This window comes from Zeugodacus cucurbitae, chromosome 5 (assembly GCF_028554725.1).
Source record: "Zeugodacus cucurbitae isolate PBARC_wt_2022May chromosome 5, idZeuCucr1.2, whole genome shotgun sequence".
In the NCBI taxonomy this organism is placed as follows: domain Eukaryota; kingdom Metazoa; phylum Arthropoda; class Insecta; order Diptera; family Tephritidae; genus Zeugodacus; species Zeugodacus cucurbitae.
Genome location: NC_071670.1, coordinates 19,724,232 through 19,741,545, shown reverse-complemented (window position 1 = coordinate 19,741,545; position 17,314 = coordinate 19,724,232).

Below are 17,314 nucleotides of genomic sequence, written 5' to 3'. Positions count from 1 at the left end.
CTTAACACATAAATTTCCCCTTTTCGAAAAGTTCGATTTATGGCGTTGCAACCGTTTAGCCGGTTATAGGGAGTAACGTACTCCCTAGATTATTCTGAAATCATTTTCGATTATTTTGACTGTGATCACATTAAATGGTACATATCTATGTATGTGTGTGTGCCAACTCTCTAAAACATACAACACATATGCACCTTTATTGTTATTTTAGCAATATATAATAGTTTATCCAGAGAGTGTGCTTTTATTCAGGCGATAACGTGTATTCCTACTAGTTGACCCTGCTTTCGAAAGAAAGACACATCCATAAGAGACATTATCCGATTATTCGAACAAAACTTAAAGAGAGGAATCGAATGAATATTTGTGGCATACATATAACGATCAATATCAACAGAGCTATCTAACGTGGTCTGGAATTCAAACCTGGTAACCACTGGTAACCAGTTTTGTTTTCTCGAGTATCTACTCAGAACAGGCTTGTAACTGTCGCACGTGTTGACTTCCTGAAGTGCTGAGAAAGAGCTTTGATTTATTTTACAGCTCCCTTAAAAATGTGTTTCACGAGACATTATCGAATTAAATATATGACTCAGTTTGTCGCTCAATACCCACAAATGCACGTATATCCATATATGTTCTTCACGTTAGTACTAAATTTGCGTATCTCGGTGTGTGATAATCAGTAGCGCGTGTGGTATTTACGGTGTCAATGTGCAGAACCAACAACAATTGCATTAATCACGTAAATATAAAGCAGTATTGAGTGCTAATTATGCTCCGTCCGGCAAATGAAAAAAACTCACACGTTATTGGACATTTTCGTTCGGTTCGTTCAGCGTCGTTTGCCGTTACACCAGTCAGCTGTTGTTTTGCTCGGTTGCTTATTTACACATTATACGCCATTCGCACTATTCTTCGACACCTTAACTCAGCAGTGTGCCGTTTATATATGGCTGCAGCGCTGTCGCTTTTATGTTCAAATGTGAGAATGTATTTGTGTATGTATGTATGTGTGAATGAGTGTATGTATTTATGTGTAGTGTAATTTAAAACCAGAATTTGCCGATTTTTTTCGACTTGGTGAGTTTGATCTGCCTAAGGCATATACCGAAAACCTTTGTGATATCAATTACCTCATTAGTACCGAAATGGATGACTTTGTTTCTCTGTTCTTAGCTTTTCCAAAGAATTACGAAATTTTAGACTGGAAAGATTAAAAACGACTCAACATTTTATAAGCATTTTGTTACGTAAAAATTATTAATTAACTGAAGGTGTTTCTTGCTCCCACTATTATAACACAGACAGAATAGACGGTTATATCATATCAAATGTCGTTCAAGCGCAGTCTCACGAAACTTCAGTCATATATTCCAGGATTTTGTTATAGGACAGGACTTATTGCAGGATTTTAGACAAGTTGGTCCGCTATGACAATAACATCAATTTCGATTGCGACTTATTCCTTAACAGAGATTTATTTTTTTTAACTGGTTATTATGAAAATCGACCTAATCCTAAACTACCCTAATTGTTGATGGCTGTAAGTTTTTAATACCAAGAGTAATATTTTTCGTTAATTCGAGTACTCGAGGTATGTTTTTCAATAAAAATTAGTTAAATATCCGTAAATTTCAGTTTAATAAATTGTTTTATAAAATGATTTCTTAAAAAAAGAATAATCATAACTCAAATGTTGCTTTAAAAGAAGTAAAGCAAATTCGCGTTATACGAGATCAAAATATTTTTTCATTAGTAATAATTGATTAATCGCCGTTCGCTTCGTTGGAATATTAAGATTATATTTGATGGCTCCTTGCTGAAACCAATCAAAACAATAAGGTTTGAGAAATTGACATCGTTCTTATTTGCTGCTCTTAGCCTCTGGCGCTTAGCCCGTTTGCTTTTTGTAGCAACTGTTCATACTTATCTTATGAAAGGTTTATCTTATTTTTTAATATAGTCGAAACTGCGGACATTTGATTAATTTTTTTACACAATTCCGACACTTATAGTTCTTTTGGTGCTGATCAATAATTTTACGCTTTTCTATCAAATTAAATATTTTTCTTGTACTAATTTTTTCAATTTGCAGATTTCTTTCGAAAATCTTCAAGTAATATTTTTATTTCTGTGTTTACCATGATTTTATTTGATTTTTAACTCTTTCTACGTTAAACCGAGTACCTACAAAACCTCGATTTTCATTTTCCGTACTTAATGTAACAATTCTGCGTGTTCGTTATAAGCGGTTTTCATTAATATTCGTTTAAAAAAATATAACGTTATTATTGTAGAGAGGCGTTTGGCAGGACAATGAAAAGAGGATTCCCAATATGTCGGGGAAAGACATAGAGGAATATGTCGGGATAACTGACGGGAAAAAAGGATGTCGTACCAAGCCCGTTAGAATCGATCAGGAGAGAGCTCACTATATAATTTCAACAATTAGCAAATAACAGCTAGAAAAATACAACAAAATGTAAAATAACCAAACAGACATGGCCAAAATACGACATGAAAAGGACTAACGACTTATTAAATAAGTCAAGGAACAGTATCTTCAGACTAACTGCTACCATAACAGGGGATTGGCCATTTGGAGAACATGCGTCGAAAATGGGTATGCCCTACAATAACATATGCTGAAGCTGCGAACTAACAGGGAATAAAGAAAAAATTCACCACATTCTCTGTGAATGCTCAGCCCACTGCCCTTTGAATGGAAGAATGTTAATGTGTCTCTTAGAACGCAATTTGCCAGAGTATGCGAGGAAAGAAACTTTGGTATCACCGTTGAAAACTTCAACCTCTACATCGATCGTCGCGTGGAATGTATATCTAGGTCGGAAAGGCCAAGTAGAGAAAAGCTTGCCTTGACTCGCAATTTACAATAGACAACAATTTGCAGCAAAAGAAATTAGAGCCGCGTTATGATCTTCGGCGTCAAAATATTTTAGACGACCGCAATCAAGAAGAAGGAGCATCAATAAATTTAAAACACAAATTACTTTAAAGTGAATTTTCCAACATCTATAGTAGAGCATATTTCTTCATCCTTTGCCAACCATGTCTCTCTGGTCCGGTACCAGTAAATTTATAACATCCTGTATTCAATTTGAGCGCTCCAGATTCTTATCTAAATTTATTTCTAGCAAAGATAAGCGCATAGCGAACGTATAAAAAAAGAGCCAGGGTAAATTGTATTTAAGATTCGATTTGAATGTCTAATTTTCAATCACATTATAATGAAATAGAAACGGAAAATCATTTGTTGAGGAAACGTTAAGCACGAAGATAAAAGCAGATACATACAAACATACACATTTAAATGCCGCCGTCCATGCAATGGGCGCAAGAGGGTAGCAAACCTAATAAATTGTTGTGAATGGGCTACAAAGCAAATGATGATGCTCGCCACTCGCCACACGCGTTTGTTGTTGCTTTGTTGGCGTGTGTGTGTGGTGTAACGCAAGCAAAGTGTCGGCGGCTGCGTACCATAAACAAACTACATGCATATACATAAATATATTAACAGAGTTTCCCCTGCTTCAGCTGTGTTTATTGTGCTGCAGACGCTCGCTTACGTGAAGCGCTACAAGTATGTGTGTGTTTGTATTTATGTGATTTTACGCTTACGCATGTTTGACTACACTTTAAAGTTTACGCGTACACACATATAAATGTATGTATGTATATGCTTCACACACGCGCGTCTTCAAGCTCTCACTCCATTTCGTTGGCAGCTGATTGTGTGCTTGCTCGCCTTCGCTGTTGACTTCTAACTATGTTGAATATTTTTGACACTCTTTTAACTGGCGTTTGTTTAAGTTTACTTATTTTATTTTCTTTCATTCTCATCTTCTCCATTCACACAATTTGTACGTTGTTGTTAATCCCTGTCATTCGCTTAAGTATTCATTTCTTTAATAATTTATTACAATTGCATTTTAACGGTATTCGAAGTGGAAGTAGTTGTAAATAACGGTTACTGCCAGTAGTTGCGAAATTACAATAATACGTTATTAAAAATTAATTCGAAGAGAGAGAATTTCATTTGTTTATATCTGAGCTCTGTAGCTTTATACACAAATTTACTCACATAAAGGTATTTAATATAAGTATAAAATAATTATGTCATAGCTTTTTAGTAAATTCTGGTACTATTATTGTCAAAAATATGTAGAAGACACTATTCGACTACCTTGAAGGTTTATTGTTTGCAAAACATGCCGGTCTGTTTTAGCATAATGTGATAAACTATTTCGAATGGAGCTTTCCTTAGGAAGACAGTTAGCTTCGACACGAGTTCCCGTTGCCTGAGGTGCATTTGCGAACGTAGATTTCACAACTATCTCTCCGATCTGTTTCTCTGAAACCGCTTTACGTATTGAGTTCCTATGATCTTTCAGACAGTTAAACGAAACCCAAAACCTCGAGAGTGTAGGATTTAATTCATATTTCTCTCAAATGCTACCAAAGTTACACATAACTCTTATCTAAACATTATCTTAAAATTATTTTAAATAAATGTATCTTTCACCATACATTTATCGCCGTGTAGAACGAGCGCTCGCAGTGACAAAATTCCTATGATAAACTTTATCGCAGCGGCAATGTGGAGGCTATTGCCGTTTACCTTTTATTGTTTATTCACATACCCACTTCATATGTACTTCAATATGCCCCTGAAAAAAACCTAGGTAAAGGTCGGTCAATAAACTGCTTAAGATTATGTGATAGCTACTTCGTGTCAGGGCTGTTATTCTCCTTATGGATTTGTATTTGTTCTCTTTTTGCTAAACAGATTTAGGTGATTACGAGTATATGGGCTTTGATATTGGTAATGCATTATTATTATAAAAACAATAATAAAATGGTGCAATGAACTGTTTTGCCTATGCAAGTGTAGAGAAATCTATGTAAATTCGTACAAAAAAAAGCTCTTCGTGAACGAAACTCTGTAGATTCTCTAAATTACAGTTAAACGAAATTTAATTATGTGTACATATATATTTTTTAATTTCTTATCGCTTGTCACATAAATACATATGTACATATAAACATACGACACTTTTAATAATATTTTATGCTTAAAAAAGTAATGACACATGTAGATCTAGAGGTACACGTGTTTGCTATATTCACATTTTAATTTATGTATGTACAAAGATATCTTCGCAAATAAATTTAAAAATAAAATAACAATAAATAATCGTATTTGTAAGTAATGATAATTCCACTCATGCTGTACATACAAACATGCATGTGTACTGTTAACCTGTAAGCGTGCTGTCCAACGCAAATAAGCGACCTATAACGGCAAACAAACGATTGCGAAGTGTTTGGCTTTCGTTGATTGGCATAAAATTGTTTCGCTCACTTAAGTTTGTATGTAATAAGTACATATACAGATAAAGAGATTTGAAGAAATCACAAAAAAAATAAAATCTGGCGTACTCCGGCGGAGAAGTTTTTCTCTATGAAGAAAACTCAGCGTAAATACATTTGCACAATATACTCAAATGCATTTATGTATATGTTTGAATGTGTTTGTAAACAACGATATTTGCCACACTAATTAAATAGACTTCGGGCCATTAAGTAACAGTTATGTAAGTAAGTACTCAATTGCTGGCGGCTAAGTCTATTTGTTACTGGAGTTATCATTCACATAGTAGTTTACAAGAAGCTTTGTGCTGATTCGAAAAATGTTTCTAATTTATGCAATAGTTGGAGATAAACCAAAGCCAATTAGTGACCGAACGCGTGGAATAATAAACCAGTTAAAATGTATATCTAGATATTTATATTGAAACATACATATATGTATGTAACGGGTGATTTTTTTGAGGTTAGGATTTTCATGCATTAGTATTTGACAGATCACGTGGGATTTCAGACATGGTGTCAAAGAGAAAGATGCTCAGTATGCTTTGACATTTCATCATGAATAGACTTACTAACGAGCAACGCTTGCAAATCATTGAATTTTATTACCAAAATCAGTGTTCGGTTCGAAATGTGTTTATCGACAAGCGATTATTGTTCAGCGATGAGGCTCATTTCTGGTTGAATGGCTACGTAAATAAGCAAAATTGCCGCATTTGGGGTGAAGAGCAACCAGAAGCCGTTCAAGAACTGCCCATGCATCCCGAAAAATGCACTGTTTGGTGTGGTTTGTACGCTGGTGGAATCATTGGACCGTATTTTTTCAAAGATGCTGTTGGACGCAACGTTACGGTGAATGGCGATCGCTATCGTTCGATGCTAACAAACTTTTTGTTGCCAAAAATGGAAGAACTGAACTTGGTTGACATGTGGTTTCAACAAGATGGCGCTACATGCCACACAGCTCGCGATTCTATGGCCATTTTGAGGGAAAACTTCGGAGAACAATTCATCTCAAGAAATGGACCCGTAAGTTGGCCACCAAGATCATGCGATTTAACGCCTTTAGACTATTTTTTGTGGGGCTACGTCAAGTCTAAAGTCTACAGAAATAAGCCAGCAACTATTCCAGCTTTGGAAGACAACATTTCCGAAGAAATTCGGGCTATTCCGGCCGAAATGCTCGAAAAAGTTGCCCAAAATTGGACTTTCCGAATGGACCACCTAAGACGCAGCCGCGGTCAACATTTAAATGAAATTATCTTCAAAAAGTAAATGTAAAAAGCAAATTTTATGCGTTTTTTTTTTTTAAAAAGTTATCAAGCTCTTAAAAAATCACCCTTTATTTATGTATACATATAAAAAAGGGTTGTTCTATAATATTGCATGACTGATGAAATAAGCTTGGTTAATGAAGTTAAGAGATGAAAGGTATTCACGTAAAATATTTTTCTTCACGAATCATATTATCTTTATTTAAAATTATATAAAAAAGTCATTTGGACTTCGTAGGTGTCGCTGTTGTCGATAAATAATATTTGTACAAATTTTTCGATAATTTGTTGTAACCGGCTTATTGTTTAAAGTTGACCTGTACCTTGCAAGCCTTATTTTATTTCTATGCCTTTTTGGACTCAAAGGAGACCCTATTAAAAATGTAATCTCTGATAACTCTGATTCGTCATCCAAATTCATTAAATTCTGGCATTGAAAAATAAGCATGTTTGGACCAATATAAATATATCCATGTATCAGATATATTATCATCCCTATTCGGTGCACTTGACAAAATAATATAGATATTTTTTTAATTTATAATTTCTGATGAACAAAATAATGATATTTCGGTTCAAATTATTAATACGGTTAAAATGAAAAAAAAAAATAATAATACATGAAAATGGATTACTAGCGTCGCGTAAACTTTTTAAATTATCAATTATAACAAAAATAAAATATCTTCCATTGCCATGAATTAAATTTTCGCAATACAAAAAATTTTAATCGTGAATAGCACTGTCAAGAGATTTTACTTCTTAATAATTTATGAAGAAATTTGTTAAGATTAAACGCACCGTAGCTGTATAAGTAGCATTCTTTATTTTTATCTCTCTTGCTTGATTTGACTTTGATCTAGAGTACATGTATTAACTTTTCTCTAAAGTCAGAGTTGATATACATAGGTATGTTTCTTTCCGTTAAGTTAAATATAATTAACAGATATTCAATCGAGGTTCCGAAATGTCAATAAATAGATTTTCCATTGGACCAGAAAACTTTTGAGCATACGTTTAATTTGTTTGATTGCTTAGTAGACATTTTTACCATGATGTTGAACCTAAAAGATGATAATTTTTTATTGTATTCTCCACAAGTTAGTGATTCTCGCCACTCCTCTATACGTACATACCTATTGACATATTTCTAACTGCTTCTTCATAAAAAAACTCACAAAGTTTCTCAATGTCATGTAGTAAATTGCCACAAAAAATCTAAGCGCCTAGAAAATTAAATCATTACCAACTTGACATACAAATTAGCAACAGATCAGCAGTAAAACTCTCGAAGCGAACTTGAAAATACTCTAATATCGCTTTGACTAAAATCGAAGGAGTAACTTTTTGAATTCCTATGGGAAACAAAAAGTTTGGTTTTGCCGTAAAAAGTTTTCATATTTGAGTACAAACCGAGTCAGTCAGTTCATTTAGACATATTTTTCCCCATTTTCTTTGGCATATATGCGAGTATAATGTATGTATAAGTAGTACGTAGTTCATACTTATGGAATATATTGTATACATACAGGGTATACAAATATATTTGCGAATGTGAAGTATTGGAGTTTGGCTTATTTTTTATTGCAGGTGTTTGTTGTTGCCAGTTGTTCCTCTTTCTATTTGGAGCTATTTGCAATCGATATATATCTTCACTTTTAGTTGTCGTTCCCCAAAAAATTCTGTAATACCCTCGGGCTCATATGTAGTCATCGGCCTGTTAAAACTCCATTCCAGGTCCGTTCATATTACGTAAACTAAATTCATAGACTAAGACTATACATTCATTAATTTTTATAACGAAACTCATCGTACTAAAAATCCACTCGCTCTCAAGCTTCTCTTAAAATGCCAAATGCAAAGATATGTAGAGTTTCGGAATATACCGAAAACTATTATAACAAAATATGTTAAAGATATTAATCAATTTATGGAACCAAAAGATTAGATGTTATAATAATCTGGAATCTTTACATACATATACATTATCTTTATTAGAATTAAGTAAGTGTGATACTTAACTACCTTAGGCGCATTAGGCCAATATAAACTCTCGAATAATTTTTTTCTATCCTATTGACCATTTAATTTGTTGTTGTAGATATTATTTATGTACGTAACTGCATTTTCACTTCAGGTATTATTATGGGAGAGTATTATATCCACATACATATAGGCTGCAGTATTTTTTATTTCCATTCAATGAATAACTTTGACAATATCTATAATTTATTTGGTTAGTAATGTGTTTAGGAATATCAGTTCTTCATCGTACAAGTGGTCCAGATTTTATCTACAAAACTATTCGTAGTTTAATACTGAGTGTTTTTGAACATGAAACTGTGAGAGATCGTCAATATGCAGCTCGGAAAGGACATGTCGCTTAACGAACTGTCGACAAGACAGACAAGATTTCAGTATGTAGCCATTAAAAATGCAATTAGCACAAAAAATATTGGCTATTGAAATGTGATCAAACTTTTTTATGTAAAAAAAAAGAAAAATGCTTCAAAAATATTTAATTTTCCTGTGGCTTCTTAAGTGTTGTTGAATTCACAAAGTCAAACACCGTTATCTTATTTTTGAAGTATATCTGTTCTCGCTTACACTTTCATCTTGAGTATGATCTTTTCTTGCAAGGGTTAGTGAATAAAACGTCTTACTAAAAGATGGACCTGCATAGTTGGAGAATTAGATTTAGCTGGTAAAATATACACTAACATACACACACATATAAACATACTTACATGTGCTTGCCTTGTTACTGCCTTGTTGACACTGCCAAAATTACAAAATTTTTCAATTCAAATATTTTCTATAAATCCGCTGGCAAGTCTATAGCTTCCTTACAGTCCTCATACATTCGTATGTAGGTATGTACTTAGGCACACACATAGGTGTTGAAATTTATATTGGCACAAACCTTAATACAGACATGTGTACAAGTATGCATGTTTGTCTCATAGTTTAGTTTCATTTTTACAGCCAGCTTAGAACGAATGAATGTAGATATGTATGAAAATATCTACTTATACATATGTATAATATACAGTATCTGGCAAATTATGGATACCCCACCACATTTTTTACTATTATTTGAATGTTTCTTCCAAGAGTTCAGCAAAATAAATTGCACATACTATTGGTAGATACTATACTATACACCAAATAATAATGATATGATATTTACCGTTAGCTTTGTTTTGCTTGCAGAAATAAGACTTTTTTAAGATTTACACACAACAAACGTATGTAAACCGTGGCAATATTTGCTATTTAAATCAATGGTCTATTAAATCCGGTATTAATCGAAGGCAAAGGATGGGAGAGTATTACGGAGTGATGCTGAGTACAAATTTAGAGCCCTAAGCACAAGAAATGGACTTGGAAGATACTTTATATATCAGCAGGATAATGAGCCCAAACATACAAGTTGGATTAGTATGAATTTTTCGATCAAAAATCGACAGAGATCCTACTATGGCCCGCCCAAACATCTGACTTAAATCTTATTAAGCATTTATTGAAATTTTGGAATGATAAGCTCGACCGATATTCATGTCATCCCAATAAATGAGATATTGAAGCTCTATTTATAAGCTATACTTATAATACATGAGGGTATCCATACTTTTGTCGTTGTTAATATTTGCCTTTTTCAGATGATTGTGAGTTTTGCAATAAATAGTTCAAATGTACAATATGTAAATTTAATTTTTGTAATGCAATATACACATAAGCAAAATAGAAAAACAATCAAAGCGATAAATTTCACAGCTTAAAAGATATAATCATTTTGGTGTTTACATTCATAGGGTATACATAATTTTGTCGTATACTGTATGTTAGTATATACATATGTACGTGGATTTGAAAATGTTGCTGCAATACAGATATTTGTCTCCCAACAACAATTTATTACATACCTGAGCTCTATACAAACATATTTCATACAAGAATGTAAAGGGAGACCCACTTCATCACTGTTTGATAGATGTTCACATGCTAGAATGCACGAAGAAATCAACGGACATACGTGGGTATGTACATAATTACACTCCCAACTTTATTTATATACCGCGCATATGCATGTGTGTGGCTTGATTTACCGATATTGCTCGCTAACACGTGTTTAAGCTTGAATATCCGCGAGCGAATCGCGAGTATCTTCCAACTCCTGAGATGGTTCGCAGTCAGATTATACCCAAGGTACCTACCATATGCCATCGTGCTTACAGACATAAAGATATATGCAAGCATATATGTATGTACATATAAGTTAAATTTTATTCTTATTTAAAAGAATAATTAAAAAATTATAACACGATAATGGGTGTTTTTAATCTTCAATTTATTTTTATGATCATTACCACTGACTATTCATAACTACAACTAAATGAAGACTATTCGTTACTACTACTAAATTATGACTATTTAATTATATTAAACCTAGCCCTATATAAACGTTCGATTTAGCTGACGCTGCTGATCAATTCGGTGCGCGTGTTTCCGTGCTAGTTTTGTTTGGCTGGGCTTGCATTTTAGGTTATTTCGAGATATTAACTGCAGAACTTGCATTTCGTTATTTGTTTTATTCTTTTACGAAATAAATTGCAAAGCTTGCTTTATTTAATATTTCGTTCTTTAACTCTTCCCCCTTGAATTTATGCTTGTCCTCAAGCAATTTCTAGAAATATGGAATGTTATTGAATTGGGGTAGGTTATTTTGTATCTCAATTATTGATTAATTGCAGTTTGGTGGGGCGGTGATTTCTGATACTTTTGTTTCTGTGACCGGTGTAGGCCCTAGCTGCAATGTTATACTCTTCTGCCGTTGACTGTATTTGCGCAATCCCAAGACGAGAGTCAGAGCAATGACAAAAAGCGTTACCAGGGTAATACTGTTGATCATAGAGTGTGTGTAGTTTAATATGATGCAATTGTCCTGTGTTGTTTAAATGCAATACTTCTAGAGCTTCTAGGGATAAAATCCTCAATCGTTCAGTTTCATCAGGTGTTAACTGTATGAGAGGAATTCCTGGTTTCATAATCGTGGATTCCAGGTTGCTGAACCGCTTGTTGTTGATTAGCACTGAATCATCTGATATTTGTATTATGTAGGTGCCATCTAAATGCAAATCTGTGCCATTCCAGGTTATGTTGCCATTGTAGTTGTTTAATAGAATGGTACCGTCGTCGATTTCTTCCACCTCTGCTACGTGGTCAGCATTGCTAAATCTACACATCGCTTTTTCTCCTTTAATTAACTTAGGAACACAATCTGTATTGCTTATATTAACAATATTGTTTTTATCGCAAATATTTATATTTCCTACAGTTTTACAATTTTTTAGAACGCTATATATAAAATTTAAAATTTACAAGACGAAATATCTCCTGTCATCAAACAAACAGTCGGCGCACTCGCGTCTTGGCTCCCACGTCACTGTTGACAGTCATAACTTTGAAGTTGTAGATAATTTCGTTTATCTGGGAACCAGCATTAACAACACCAACAATGTCAGCCTTGAAATCCAACGCAGAATCACTCTTGCCAACAGGTGCTACTTTGGACTGAGTAGGCAATTGAAAAGTAAAGTCCTCTCTCGACGAACCAAAATCAAACTCTATAAGTCGCTCATTATTCCCGTCCTGATGTATGGCGCTGAAGCGTGGACGATCACAACATCCGATGAGACGACTCTTGGGGTTTTCGAGAGAAAGGTTTTGCGCAAGATTTATGGTCCTCTAAACATTGGCAACGGCGAATACCGCAGACGATGGAACGATGAGCTGTACGATTTATACGACGACATTGACATAGTTCAGCGAATAAAAAGACAGCGGCTACGCTGGCTAGGTCATGTTGTACGGATGGAAGAAAACACTCCAGCTCTGAAAGTATTCGATGCAGTACCCGCTGGAGGAAGCCGCGGAAGAGGACGACCTCCACTCCGGTGGAAAGACCAAGTGCAAAGTGACCTGGCTTCACTTGGTGTTTCCAGTTGGCGCCAAAAAGCAAAAAGGAGGAATGAGTGGCGCGCTCTGGTGGATTCGGCTATAATCGCTTAAAGCGGTTCCTACGCCAAATATATATATATATATATAAAATTTTTATTAGCGAATATTTCATTTGTGTTTAAATGTATAATTGAATTATTTTTTATTATTGGTTTTACAAGTATATTCTGATAATCTGTTTCTTCTATATTTGGGATTTTAACAATATATAAAAGCATAGTTTTATTGTGTAGAATTGAAACATAGGAAAACTCCATGATTTCTTCTATCGAAAGGTTTTCCAAGTTGCTATTTTTGAAAATGTGCCCTATTTCAATTAACTCGTCTTCATTCAATAAAATTGAGTTTTTAATATTTAACCGTGCCATTGAGGTGTACTTCTGATATTTGATCTGATGGTCTTTTGCCAACTTCAAAGCGAGGTCGGTTCATGTAATTGACCATTTTCGTTTGTATACTGGGGTCCACGTCCATAGGTTCTGGACGAGGCAATGGTTTTTGTGCCGTAGGCCTAGGTGGGGCCTGGAATTGTCTATTTGAGAATGATTGTCGAGGTGCGGCAGTAGGTTGGAAATTGTTAAAGTTCTGTCTTGGCTGTGCGATTGGTGGTTGTTGTCCATATTGTTGGTATTGATAAAGTCTTGGTGGGACTGGAGGTTGTTGTCCATATTGTTGGTATTGGTAAAGTCTTGGTGGGACTGGAGGTTGCTGTCCATATTGCTGGTATTGGTAGGGACTTGATGGGACTGATTGTTGTCGATTTATAAATTGAATGTTGCGTGCAGCAGGTATGGGTTCTGATTTCTGAAGTTACTTGTTTCACCTTTGTTGGCTGCGTGGTTTGCACGAAAACTTTGGTTTTCTAATTTCAAACACAAATGTAATGCTGAAGGTAAATCTACTGGTTCTTTAATTCCTAATAGGCGCGGTAAGTCACCTCGCAACCCTCGTACAAAGGTATCTAGAGCTTTATCTCTGTACATTTTCGTCATTAATTGTTCTGCTTCTCTACCTAATCCCATACAACCAATTTTTTTCAAAATTAGGGATAAGTGCTTATAGACTGTCTGATAGTATTCTTCTTCTGATTGATTATAGGTTTGGACTAACATAGTCATTTGGTATTCTAAAGTATTTATGTCACGTTTGTCCGCATAATGTAATGTTAGGCATTTGGAAATGGCTAACCAATTAAGTGGGGTATTATAAGATTCTAATGCCATATCGGCATGTCCTTTTATTTTATTTCGTATGGTATGCAAAATAGAGACGACTCTTGGGGTTTTCGAGAGAAAGGTTTTGCGCAAGATTTATGGTCCTCTAAACATTGGCAACGGCGAATACCGCAGACGATGGAACGATGAGCTGTACGATTTATACGACGACATTGACATAGTTCAGCGAATAAAAAGACAGCGGCTACGCTGGCTAGGTCATGTTGTACGGATGGAAGAAAACACTCCAGCTCTGAAAGTATTCGATGCAGTACCCGCTGGAGGAAGCCGCGGAAGAGGACGACCTCCACTCCGGTGGAAAGACCAAGTGCAAAGTGACCTGGCTTCACTTGGTGTTTCCAGTTGGCGCCAAAAAGCAAAAAGGAGGAATGAGTGGCGCGCTCTGGTGGATTCGGCTATAATCGCTTAAAGCGGTTCCTACGCCAAATATATATATATATATATATAAAATTTTTATTAGCGAATATTTCATTTGTGTTTAAATGTATAATTGAATTATTTTTTATTATTGGTTTTACAAGTATATTCTGATAATCTGTTTCTTCTATATTTGGGATTTTAACAATATATAAAAGCATAGTTTTATTGTGTAGAATTGAAACATAGGAAAACTCCATGATTTCTTCTATCGAAAGGTTTTCCAAGTTGCTATTTTTGAAAATGTGCCCTATTTCAATTAACTCGTCTTCATTCAATAAAATTGAGTTTTTAATATTTAACCGTGCCCATTGAGATGCCTGTATTGCCAGTCATATTTCATACTAATAGTCTGTAAATGCTAAATTTTGATAAGGCTTTTTTGGACTGTTTTTCCTGATTCTGTTTAAATATAGATGTTTTTGTTTTCCTTGACCACTTCCTTTCTATCCTGGTTGATAATTAATTACTTTCTTTCGATTTTTGATATGGTTTAAGAGGTCTATGTCTCTTTTTGTCCTTAATATGTTGATGTTATCCTGTCGAGTCTTTTCATATTGATCTGGATCTGTTGTTACTTTCTTCCCGTAAAATACCTCTAATGGTCGTTTCTTCGTAACTGAATGAAATGAGTAATTGTATTCGTATATTGCCCTGTCTAAAAGTTCTTTGAAATCTCGATGAGTGGATTCTTTTTTAAGACATCTCATTATTTCTGATAATGTCGAATGAAATCGTTCTATTTGTCCGTTAACGGTTTTTTTGTATGGTGGAGTAGTATGAATTTCTATGCCTAGTTCTTCTAACATGAATTTAATAGACTCCGAATTGAAAGAGTTTTCATTGTCCAAAACAATATGCTTAGGGACTCCGAAGTAAAATATAATATCGAGCAAAGGGGTTCTAACATCTTCTGTAGCTTTTGATTCAATAATTCGAGCTTGAGCTAGTTTGGAAAATTTATCTATTGCCGTTAGTACAAGATGTCGTTCTGTTGAGTAGATGTCAATATGCAGTATATGACCGGGGTATTCTGGAATTGGAGTTATAATGTTAGGTAATAAACCATGATTAGAAATTTCAGCGTTGGGCTGTGTGGAAATGATAGAATGAATTTGTTCAGTTGTTACTTTTGAGATTGTATCATCTACAACGTTCTCTTTTCCCGATTTATCAAGTACTTCTTGATCGTAATCTTTTAGGAAATTTATTGAGCAATCATCGTATAATTCATAAGTGTTTTTGTCGATTTCGTCTACTCGGTCTATGTACACGTTCAAATTTTCGTAATCTGTCGTTATAGCATACGTTTCAGAGGATTGTATTTCCTCTTCTTTATTAGAAGTTTGTATGTTGAAGTTCCTCTGACGTTTGTGTACTTCTGATATTTGATCTGATGGTCTTTTGCCAACTTCAAAGCGAGGTCGGTTCATGTAATTGACCATTTTCGTTTGTATACTGGGGTCCACGTCCATAGGTTCTGGACGAGGCAATGGTTTTTGTGCGGTAGGCCTAGGTGGGGCCTGGAATTGTCTATTTGAGAATGATTGTCGAGGTGCGGCAGTAGGTTGGAAATTGTTAAAGTTCTGTCTTGGCTGTGCGATTGGTGGTTGTTGTCCATATTGTTGGTATTGATAAAGTCTTGGTGGGACTGGAGGTTGTTGTCCATATTGTTGGTATTGGTAAAGTCTTGGTGGGACTGGAGGTTGCTGTCCATATTGCTGGTATTGGTAGGGACTTGATGGGACTGATTGTTGTCGATTTATAAATTGAATGTTGCGTGCAGCAGGTATGGGTTCTGATTTCTGAAGTTACTTGTTTCACCTTTGTTGGCTGCGTGGTTTGCACGAAAACTTTGGTTTTCTAATTTCAAACACAAATGTAATGCTGAAGGTAAATCTACTGGTTCTTTAATTCCTAATAGGCGCGGTAAGTCACCTCGCAACCCTCGTACAAAGGTATCTAGAGCTTTATCTCTGTACATTTTCGTCATTAATTGTTCTGCTTCTCTACCTAATCCCATACAACCAATTTTTTTCAAAATTAGGGATAAGTGCTTATAGACTGTCTGATAGTATTCTTCTACTGATTGATTATAGGTTTGGACTAACATAGTCATTTGGTATTCTAAAGTATTTATGTCACGTTTGTCCGCATAATGTAATGTTAATCATTTGGAAATGGCTAACCAATTAAGTGGGGTATTATAAGATTCTAATGCCATATCGGCATGTCCTTTTATTTTATTTCGTATGGTATGCAAAATACCATAGTATTTTGGCGTACCTTGATAAGCACTATATGCTTCTAGGATACGATCAACACCCTTTTTCCAAGAACTGAATTCGGATGGATCACCTGAAAACTCATGTATTGTTTTTACTATGTCTGGTACCCTATCTAAGTCACCTAAATTCCTGGTATGTTCTGGAGCGATCACCTGATCGGCTACATTGGCGAATTCTTCCGGTGAATTCTGTCGCCTTAATAATCCTGGCAGTTGTTGCGCTATAATTTCACTAATCGTGGCTGCAAGTGCAGCTCGGTCAACGTTTTCGACCATAATTCTGTTTTGTGTTGTGGATGCGCTAAGTCTTGAAGGCCTGATTAAATTGTTTGGATTGGCCATAAAATAATCACGCAATTATTAATTTAATTTCGTTTCAGAGTTAAAAAATATTTCATAAATAATGCCGTAATTTTTGTTGAAATCATGCAATTTTGAGTTTAATTATAACCAGTGTCTGGCTGTTTACAAAAATTGTAATATTTGATTCTTTTTCTTTATATTAATTTCCAATCCAATTGATTTTAATAATAAGCAATAATGATAATTTCAAATTTTTTTTTTATAATAATAATGATTTTTAGTGATAAATTTAATTAATCTTACAATACTATGGTTAATGTTGTGGCTCCTTCCCTCGACGATCCGGATTTTATCCTTTTTGTAACTTTTCTGTTACTACTGAG